Here is an 11,789-nt window from a genome sequence, read left to right on the forward strand (position 1 = left end):
AAGCTAAACTCAAAACGTCAGCAACTATAATAAATAAAAATTGCAACTCAAAGTATAAACAACTCCCAAAATTTGGTAGATATAAGTCACAAGCTCTAGATACAATGTTGCGATTATCCTATACATCACTCTCTACCAAAAACATAAAGAAATAAAGAAAAGACGAGGTGGAAGGGGACTCCGAGGCCTGCGGACGCGGGAAGGTGTACCTTGAAGTCTCCAAGCAGCAGCACAACACTCTAATATAGAGGCTGATAGGATGTACCGGGATCTGCACAAAAACATATCCAGAAGCGTAGTATGAGTACACCATAACGGTACCCAGTAAGTACCAAGCTTAACCTCGGTAGAGTAGTGGCGAAGTCAGTTCAGGGTCTTACGAGAAATAATAAGAAACAAGGCAGAAGATATAATGATATAATAAGATGATAGGGAAGTCAAACAACAAGAATTTACGGAAGGTAACAACACAGAATCAAGAAGACAAATACAACATGAAAGGAAGCAAGAATCTTACAAGTTAAGGAACAACAACAACATACAATACAACAAATAGAGGAAATCAACAGGAGCATCTCCCGAGGTACCACCTTATAGTCCCAGAAGTAAATATCTCACAATCTTTCCTTATACTGCTCATGCGTATCAATAATCACAATGGCACGACCGAAACCTCGTGCAAACAATAAAAACTGCATGGCAGAATTCTCGTACCACAATAACAACCGCACGACAGAAACCTCGTGCCACAATAACAACCGCACGACAGAAACCTCGTGCCACAATAACAACCGCACCAACAATAATCATGAAAACCAAAACATAACAATTGAAACAATGATATTTCAAGGATAGCAATTTCAAGTAAAGAATCCCACAGTTAAATAATAAATAGGGAATCAAGAAAGCAGGTATTTCAACTAATCATGTTGTATAAGTTGCAAATAAGTGAAAAGATACGTAAGCATGTGAAATTAGGCTAAACATGATGACTACACATGCTAAAGTAACTCAATTAAGGAAATAAAGAAAACTACTAGCAAAACCGAATTTTTAACATTTAGCCCGTGTACGCACTCGTCACCTCGCGTACACGGCCTTCACATATTGTAAATTACCACAATAGTGCCAAATCCTAAGGGGAATCTGCCCTCCACAAGGTTAGACAAGTCACTTATCTCAACCCTCGCTCAATAAATCAATAAAAAGGCCTTTCACTCGACTTTCCGACTCCAAATGGCTCAAATCTAGCCAAAAACAATTACATACTATAAATATAACTATAGGAAATTAATCTAAATAATGAAATTATGATGTTAGCAAAATTCAAGAATTCGGTCTAAGAATTCTACACCTTTTTTTCCAAGTTTTTGTACTCAAATCCTTAATTAGATGAAGAAATCGAAGATAGATTAGTAAAAATAATAAAAAAACGAGTTAGAAACTCTTGCCCCAACAATCCCTATGAAAATCTCCAAAAATATCGCCTTAATCCGAGCACTCAAGTCCAAATGATGAAAAAATGACATAAACCCTCGATTTTGGAATTTTAATCTGCTGCCCAGTTAAATCCTTTTTCGCGAACGCGAATATTGCCTCGCATTCGTGAAGCACAAAATGCTCCAGGCCCAAGTTTCCTCTAACGCGGATGCAAGGGTACACTCACGAACGCGATGAACCAGGTTCCTCAAGCTTCACGATCGCGAAGCCCTTCTCGCGAACGCGTAGAACATGCGTGAGGTCCACCTCAGTATGCCACTCTTCTTCGCGAACGCGCGGGCTTCTTCACGAACACGAAGAAAAAGTTCCCACCTGCCTCCCAGGTACCTTTCGCGAACGCGAGACCTCTCTCGCGAACGCGGTGAAGGAAACGAGACATTAGCTTCATCAGTCTCTACATGATCCGAAATGCGACGAACAAGGTATGAATCATACCCGAGGCCCCCGGGACCCAACCAATTATTACAACAAGTACTAAAATATCATATGAACTTCGTCGAGCCTTCAAATCACATCAAACAACGCTAAAACCATGAATTGCGCATCGAGTCAAGCCTAATGAATTTTTTAACTTCTAACTTCCACATCCGATACCGAAAATTATCAAATCACGTCCGATTGACCTCAAATTTTGTACACAAGTCATAATTGACATTATGGACCTATTCCAACTTTCAGAATCGGAACCAGAACCCGATATCAAAAACTCCACTCCCGGTCAAACTTCCCAAAATTCCACTAGTTTTTCAACTTTTGCCAATTAACGCCGAAATGACCTATGAACCTCCAAATCAACATCCGGACAAGCTTCTACGACCAAAATCACCATACGGACCTATTGGAATCGTCAAAATTTCATTCCGAAGTCGTCTTCACACAAGTCAAACTACGGTCAACTCCTACGACTTAAACATCCATTTTAGGGACTATGTGTTACATTTCACTCTGAAACTCACCCGAACCCAACACCAAGCGCCCCGACAAGTAGCATAAACACAAAATGAAGTAGCAGGAGCAATAAATAGGGGATCAGGGCTAATACTCTCAAAATGACCGTACGGGTCATTACATCCTCCCCCTCTTAAAACAAACGTTCGTCCTTGAAAGAGTATAGAGACATACCTGAAGTGGTGAAAAGATGAGGATAACGACTACACATATCATGTTCGGTCTCCCAAGTCGCCTCCTTGACTGGCTGACCCCTCCACTAAACCTTCACTGAAGCGATGTTCTTCGACCTCAACTTTCGGACCTGCCTGTCCAAAATGGCCACCGGCTCCTCAACATAAGATAGATCCTTGTCCAACTGGACCGAGCTGAAGTTTAACACATGAGACAGATCACCGTGATACCTCCGGAGCATGAAAACATGGAACACTAGATGATTTGCAGCTAGACTAGGTGGTAGTGCAAGTCTGTAGGCCACCTCTCCAACCCTCTCAAGAATCTCAAATGGTCCGATATACCTAGGGCTCAGCTTGCTCTTCTTCCCGAATCTCATAACACCCTTCATGGGCGAAACCTGGAGCAAGACCGCTCCCCAACATGAATGCAAAGTCACACACGCACGGAGCATATCCTTCAATATCTAAATAGTGCGCTCGGACTGTACGTCCATCTGAGGGTGAAATGCTATACTCAACTCCACCCGCATGCCTAACTCATGTTGTACGACTATCCGGAACCGCGATGTAAACTGCGTACCCCAATCAGAGATGATAGATACCGGCACACCATGAATCTTGGCAATCTCGTGAATATAAACCTGAGCGAGCTGCTCCGAAGAGTAAGTAGTCACCATTGGAATGAAATGAGCTGACTTGGTCAATCTATCCACAATCACCCAAACTGCATCGAACTTCCTCTGAGTCCGCGGGAGCCCAACAACAAAATCCATAGTGATCCTTTCCCATTTCCACTCTAGAATCTCTAGCTTCTGAAGCAATCCACCTGGCCGCTGATGCTCAAACTTTACCTGCTCACAATTTAGACACCAAGCTATATACTCCACTATGTCCTTCTTCATTCATCTCCACCAGTAATGCTGTCTCAGGTCCTGATACATCTTCGTGGCACCTATATGAATGGAGTACCGCGAACTGTGAGCCTCCTAGAGGATCAACTCATGCAAGCCATCTACATTGGGCACACATAGCCTGCCCTACAACAGTAATACACTGTCCTCTCCAATAGTGACCTCCTTAACATTGTCGTGTTGAACCGTGTCCTTGAGGACAAGTAGATGGGGGTCATCATACTGACGCTCTTTGATACTATCATAAAGAGAAGACCATGAAACCACACAAGCCAAAACTCGGCTCGGCTCAGAAATATCCAATTTAACAAACTGGTTGGCCAAGGCCTGAACATCCAATGCTAATGGCCTTTCTGCTACCAGTAGATGTGCTAAGCTGCCCAAACACTCCACCTTGCGACTCAAGGCATCGGCCACCACATTGGCCTTCTCAGAATGATATAGAATGGTGATATCATTGTCCTTAAGCAACTCCAACCACCTCCGCTGCCGCAAGTTAAGATCCTTTTGTTTGAACAGATGATGTAGACTCCGTTGATCTATGTAGACTTCACAAGGGACACCGTACAAATAGTGCCGCCAGATCTTCAAGGCATGAACAATAGCTGCTAACTCGAGGTTGTAGACAAGATAGTTCTTCTCATGTACCTTCAGCTGTATAGATGCGTAGGCAATCACCCTACCGTCCTGCATCAACACCGCTTCGAGACCAATGCGCGACGCATCGCAATACACCTTGTAAGACCCCAAACCTCTAGGCAACACCAATACTAGGGCTGTGGTCAAAGTTGTCTTAAGCTTTTGAAAGCTCTCCTCACACTCCTCGGCGCACCTGAACAGAGCACCCATCTGGGTCAATCTGGTCATAGGTGCTGCAATAGATGAGAATCCCTCTATAAATCGATGGTAATACCCCGCCAAACCAAGAAAACTCTGGATCTCCGTATCTGAGGACGGTCTAGGCCAACTCTGCACTGCTTCAATCTTCTCCGGATCTACCTTGATCCCCTCACTCGACACTACATGACCGAAAAATGCCACTGAATCTAGCCAGAATTCACACTTAGAAATTTTGCATATAACTTCTTTCCTCTCAAGGTCTGAAGCACAATCCTCAGATGCTGCTCATGATCCTCCCGACTTCAGGAGTACACCTGAATGTCGTCAATAAACACAATGATGAACGAGTCAAGATAGGGCTGAAATACATTGTTAATCAAGTGCATGAATGCTACTGGGGCATTGGTCAGCCCAAAAGACATCACAAGGAACTCGTAATGACCATACCTAGTCCCGAAGGCAGTCTTCGAGATATCTTGCTCCTGAATCTTCAACTGATGATAGCTTGAATGCAAGTCGATCTTAGTGAACACTCTGGCACCCTGAAGCTGACCAAATAGGTTATCAATACGTGGTAATGGATACATGTTCTTCACTGTAACCTTGTTCAACTGGCGATAATCAATACAAATTCGCATAGAACCATCCTTCTTCTTTACAAATAAGATTGGAGCACCCCAAGGAAACACACTGGGCTGAATAAATCCCTTATCAAGCAACTGTTCCTTTAACTCTTTCAACTCTGCTAGGGCCATGCAATGGGGTGGGATAGAAATGGGCTGAGTTTCCGATAACAAATCAATACCAAAGTCGATATCCCTGTCGGGCGGCATGCTGGGAAGATCTGCTAAGAATACATCTGGATAATCCCTCACTATTGTAACTGACTCAACGGTAGGAGTATCAACACTAACATCCCTCACATATTCCATATATGCATCGCACCCCTTCTCAACCATCCGCTGAGCCTTTAGAAATAAAACAACCCTGTTAGGAACATAATCTAAAGTACCTCTCCACTCAAACCGCGGTAGACCTAGCATAGCCAATGTCACCATCTTGGCGTGACAATCAAGGATATCATGATAGGACGACAATTAGTCCATGCCCAAGATAACATCAAAATCTACCATATTGAGCAACAATAAATCGGCTCTGGTCTCAAAACCACTAAGAACAACCAAACACGACCGATACACACGGTTAACAATAATAGAATCTCCCACGGGTGTAGACATATAGACATGAGAACTCAAAGAATCACGGGATACGCACAAATACGGAGTAAAAAAGATGACACACATGAATAAGTGGATCCTGGATGAAATAAGACGGATGCATCTCTATGACAGACCAGAACAATACCTGTGATGACAGAGTCTGATGCAACTGCCTCCGTCTGAGCAGGAAGAGCATAACATCTGGCCTTGCCTCCCCCACTAGGGCGGCCTCTACCTGCCCGACCTCGACCTCGAGCTGGCTGTGCAGGTGGAGTGGTAGCTGGTGCTATAACCATAGCATGAGGACCTAGTGGACAACGCAGAGACTGAGTAGACTGTAGAGGTGCACCCCTCCTGAGTCTGGGGCAATCCCTCATCATATGACGAGTGTCACCAACTCAAAGCAAGCTCTTGGAGGACATTTCTGGCTCGGGCCTGATCGGCTGGACTGACCGCTGAAAGCACCCTGTGCAGGAAATGGCGGTACATAATTGGGAGCCTGGGCCTAGGAGTGGCCGGAATATCGCTGGTAGCTGGAAGTGCTGAATGAACAGGGCGACTCAAATAGCCCCTACCCTGATGAGCTGCAGCTGGGGCACGAGTACCACTATAAGTGCCGCACTCTCGAGACCTCTTGGCCTCTCTCTCCTCTCTCTCTCGAGTCAGCATGCCCTCTAATCTCCTTGCAATCCCCACTACTTGCTGGTATGCAATGTCCATCTCCAACTCTCGGTCCATGCTAAATCTATACTGGGGTTGAGCCCCTCGATAAATCGATGGGCTCGCTCTTTAACAGTAGCAACAAGGTTGGTGCATGTCTACCCAAACCATTGAATCGGACTGAATAGTCCGACACGATCATAAAACCCTGGCGCAACTGCTCAAACTTTGCGCGCCATGCATCTTTGAGACTCTAGGAAACATACTTCCTCAAGAACATATTTGAGAACTGAGTCCAATTGAGTGAATCTGCCTCGGCCGAACTACCCAACTCATATGCTTGCCACCAGTGATAAGCCGCTCCCCTAAGCTGGAACGTAGTGAAAGCAACCCACTAGACTCCGCAACACCCATAGTACGAAGGATATGGTGGCACTTCTCAAGAAAACCCTGAGCATCCTCTAACGCCAAGCCACTAAAAATAGGAGGGTGGTACTTCTTGTACCCCCAGATTTGAGTTGCTCCTCCTCAGAAACCACTGCCCTAACCTCGGGTTGAACTAGGGCTACCAGTTGCACTAGTATGACCTCTGGAACTTGGTCGACCTAAACCCGCTGCTCTGGGATACGGGAAGCGGGAGTCTATGCTCCTCCCCCGGCGTGAGATGTGGCAGGAGCAAGTGGTCAACCCTGCCTGAGTCAAAGTGCTGAACATGATCAGAAACTGGGCGAGAGTCTCCTGGACGGCTGGTGCAGTAACAGGCGTCTCAGGTGCCTGCCTCCAGTTGGAGCTACTGGTGGCTCCTCTGTAGCAGCTCATGTGGGTGCTCTGGCTGCACCACATGGACGTCCTCGTCCTCTACCCCGGCTCCGGCCTCTCGCGGCTCTAGCAGGGGATGGGGGTGTCTGGTCATCTAATCCAATTGTATGTGTCCTCACCATCTATGAGAGAATAGAAAGACAGAAGTTATGAATCCGAAGTCAAAAATTTCGCACGATAAGGAATTAAAGAAGTGAAGTTTTTCCTAACAAATCCATAGCCTTCCAAAGATAAGTACAGATGTCTCCATACTGATCCGCGAGACTCTACTAAACCTGCTTGTGACTCATAACACCTATGAACCTATAGGTCTGATACTAACTTGTCACGACCCTAATTTCCCTTTGTAGGATGTCGTGACGGCACCTAGCCTCTAAGACTAGGTAAACTTAACAAGCATGCGGAATAACTAAAATATTAAGCTAAACTCAAAACATCAACAACTCTAATAAATAAAAACAGTAACTCAAAGTATAAACAACTCCCAAAACCTGATAGATATAAGTCACAAGCTCTAGATAAAATGTTGCAATTATCCTATACATCACTCTCTATAAAAAAACATAAAGAAACAAGGAAAAGGCGAGATAGAAGGGGACTCTGAGGCCTGCGGACGCGGGCAGTTGTACCTTGAAGTCTCCAAGCAGCAGCACAACACTCTAATATCGAGGCTGATAAGATGTACCTGGATCTGCACAAAAACATGTGCAGAAGCGTAGTATGAGTACACCACAATGATACCCAGTAAGTGCGAAGTCTAACCTCTGTATAGTAGTGACGAGGTCAGGTTAGGGCCCCACTGGATATTATAACAAACAAGGCATAAGATATAATGATATAATAAGATGACAAGGAAGTTAAACAACAAGAATTTACGGAAGGTAATAACACGGAATCAAGAAGACAAATACAACAGGAAAGGAAGCAAGAATCTTACAGGTTAAGGAACAACAACAACAAACAATACAGCAAATAGAGAAAATCAATAGGGGCACGCCTGAGGTACCGCCTCGTAGTCCCAAAAGTAAATATCTCACAATCTTTCCTTATACCACTCATGCGTATCAATAATCACAACGGCACGACAGAAACCTCGTGCAAACAATAACAACCGCACGGTAGAAACCTCGTGCCACAATAACAACAACAAAAACCTTGTCCCACAATAACAACTGCACGGCAGAAACCTCATTCCACAATAACAACCGCATGGAAGAAACCTTGTGCCACAATAACAACCGCACGACAGAAACCTCGTGCCACAATAACAACCGCACAGAAGAAACCTCGTGCAACAACCAAACAATCACCTCAACAATAATCACGAAAACCAAATGATATTTCAAGGATAGAAATTTCAAGTAAAGAATCCCACAGTTAAATAATGAATACGGAATCAAGGAAGCAAGTAATTAAACTAAGCATGTTTTATAAGTTGCAAATAAGAGATAAGACACGTAAACATGTGAAATTAGGCTAAAAATGATGACTACACACTCAATTAAGGAAATAAAGGAAACTACTAGCAAAACCGAATTTTCAACATTTAGCCCGTGTACGCACTCGTTACCTCGCGTACATGGCCTTCACATATTGCTAATTACCATAACAGTACCAAATCCTAACGAGAATTTTCTCCACACAAGGTTAGATAAGTCACTTACCTCAACTCTCGCTCAATTAACCAATAAAAAGGCCTTTTCCTCGACTTTCCGACTCCGAACAGCTCAAATCTAGCCAATAATAATTACTTAATATAAATATAGGAAACTAATCCAAATAATGAAATTATGATTTTAGCAAGAACTGGAAAATCACGCCAAAAAGTCGACTTGGGCCCATGTCTCAGTTACCAAAATTATAAAACCCGGACACCCATTCGATATCGAGTCCAACCATGCAAAAATTATTCAAATCCGATCCCATTTCGCCATTCAAAACTCAAGAATACGATCTAAGAACTTTTCACCTTTTTTCCCAAATTTTTCAACCGAAATCCTTAATTAGATGAAGAAATTGAAGATAGATTAGTAGAAACTAATCAAAAACGAGTTAGGAACTATTACCCCAACAATCACTCTAAAAATCTCCCAAAATATTGCCTTAATCCGAGCTCTCAAGTCTAAATGGTGAAAAAATGACATAAACCCTCGATTTTGGAATTTTAATCTGCTGCCTAGTTAAATCCTTCTCTGCGAACGCGAGAATTGCCTCGCGTTCATGAAGCACAAAATGCTTCAAGCCCAAGTTTCTTCTTACGAGAATACGAGGGTACACTCGTGAACGCGATGAACCAGGTTTCTCAAGCTTCGCGATCGCGAAGCCCTTCTGGCGAACGCGTAGACCACGCGTGAGGTCTACCCCAGTCTGCCACTCTTCATTGCGAATGCGCGGGCTTCTTTGCGAACGCGAAGAACAAGTTCCCACCTGCCTCCCAGGTACCCTTGGCGAACGCGAGACCACTCTCGTGAACGCGGTGAAGGAAACTAGACATCACATTCAGCAGTCTCTACATGATCCGAAATGCGCCGAACAAGGTCCGAATCACACCCGAGGCCACCGAGACCCCCAACCAATTATACCAACAAGTCCTAAAATATTATACGAACTTAGTCAAGCCTTCAAATCACATCAAACAACGCTGAAACCACAAATTGTGCATCGATTCAAGCCTAATGAATTTGAACTTCTAATTTCAACATCCGATGCCGAAACCTATCAAATCACGTCCGATTGACCTCAAATTTTGCACACAAGTCATAATTGACATTACGGACCTACTTTAAACTTTCGAAATCAGAATCCAAACCCGATATCAAAAAGTCCACTCCCGGTCAAACTTCCCAAAATTCCACCAATTTTCCGACTTTCGCCAATTAATGCCGAAATGACGTGTGGACCTCCAAATCAACATCCGGACACGCTGCTAAGACCAAAATCACCATACGGAGCTATTTGAACTATCAAAACTCCATCCCGGAGATATTTTTACACAAGTCAAACTACGGTCAACTCCTACGACTTAAACTTCCATTTTAGGGACTGTATCCCATTTCACTCCGAAACTCACCCGAACCCTACACCAAGCGCTCCGACAAGTTACATAACCACAAAATGAAGTAGAGAGAGCAATAACTAGGGGATCGGGGTTAATACTCTCAAAACGACCGGCTGGGTCGTTACATTAACGTAACACAATAGTTTAATTGTGAATCATAAACATAAGTAAGCAGAATAAATGAAGTTATGTTTTGAAAAAATGGGTGGAGGGGGAGGGTAGAAGCATTATAATAAAAGAGTACTTAATCAAGAGTTTCAAGATAAGCATGAAAAGCTAGAGGGGGGCATCTGTCTCCTACCTTTGCCACAGACATAAGTGAGAAAATTAAGCATCTTGGGTTAAAAGATTCAATTCAAAAGTTTCTAGCAGTTATACCTCTGATTAAATTTGGACAACAATTAGAGCTAAGCTAATCACGTCATGGCGATAGAATATAAACACTTGACGTCTCCTACTAAATACAGAATGACCAATTTTCATTAGAAAATTTCTGTAACATATTAGTCCTCAAAAGTAGTACTAATTAATTAGTCAGTTAACTACATTAAAATTGCGATACTAGATTTCTACCAGACAGAAGCATCGAAATTCTTATGATTAATAATCTGACACTGAATCTCATTAATAAACTTCCCTACGAGCAAAGATCGATAAACTTGTCAAAAAAAAAAAAAGAATTAACCCAAGTAGCCGCCTACTCAACCGCTTAAATTAAAAATAATTGGTGCAGCTATAATATGTGTATAACTATATATAGTCATAACTAAAGAAAGTAAATAATGAATATACCCGACTATTTATGTAAAAATCCTAACAAAAAAAGAGTTACTATATGGTCCACGAATTATAAGCATAATGGACCGACCAATAAGAAATTTTAAAAAGGTCATGGGTACCTTAGTAGAAAAGGAATAGTACTCAAAAAGTCAAACAGGCAAGTGACAACCCCACATCAGCGCTAGCTAATCTTCCTTGGAGCGCGGCGTTTTTGGAGATCAAAGCCAATCATATGCACAATTAGTATAGCACATGTTATTAAACTGGTACGTAGAGAGGTTTTTGAGGCGGTTCAAGATTTTAAGTTTAACGGCTATAAACTGCATTTATAATATACTCTTTCATTACAATGTACTCGAATATTATAAAGTAAATATAAAAAGACAGTTCGATGCACGAAATAATAATGCTAAATTTGCATAAGCTGCAGAGGGGTGGGTATGGGTTGCGGAATTTAAAACTTTTTTTAAGTTACAGTTAGAAAATTGACGAAGGGAAAGGAGGATAGTGAAAATTCATCGTGTATTAAGATGGAGATTCTCACTAGTGCTACTAGACTGAATTTTAGTTCTCTACAATTTTTTGGTATAAAATAAAAAATGGAGTCAATTCAAACCATAAGAATGATATCAAATTCATTTCAATTCATATCCCAAAAGCATAAAATCATCACTAATCCTCTTTTATTTTCTTATCTCCTTTACTTTTTTTCCCCTTATTTTATTAAGTATATTTTTTCCTAAATGATTACATGGAATTAATATAAGACTATTGCTGGTTGGGAATTGGGAATTTAAAACTTGCAAAATGCAAGGTGAGAGCATATGTGGGTAATGGAATCCCATACCAAAGGCCATCTCCCTCTTCCTCCCTCCCC

This window comes from Nicotiana attenuata, unplaced genomic scaffold, assembly GCF_001879085.1.
Source record: "Nicotiana attenuata strain UT unplaced genomic scaffold, NIATTr2, whole genome shotgun sequence".
NCBI lineage: Eukaryota > Viridiplantae > Streptophyta > Magnoliopsida > Solanales > Solanaceae > Nicotiana > Nicotiana attenuata.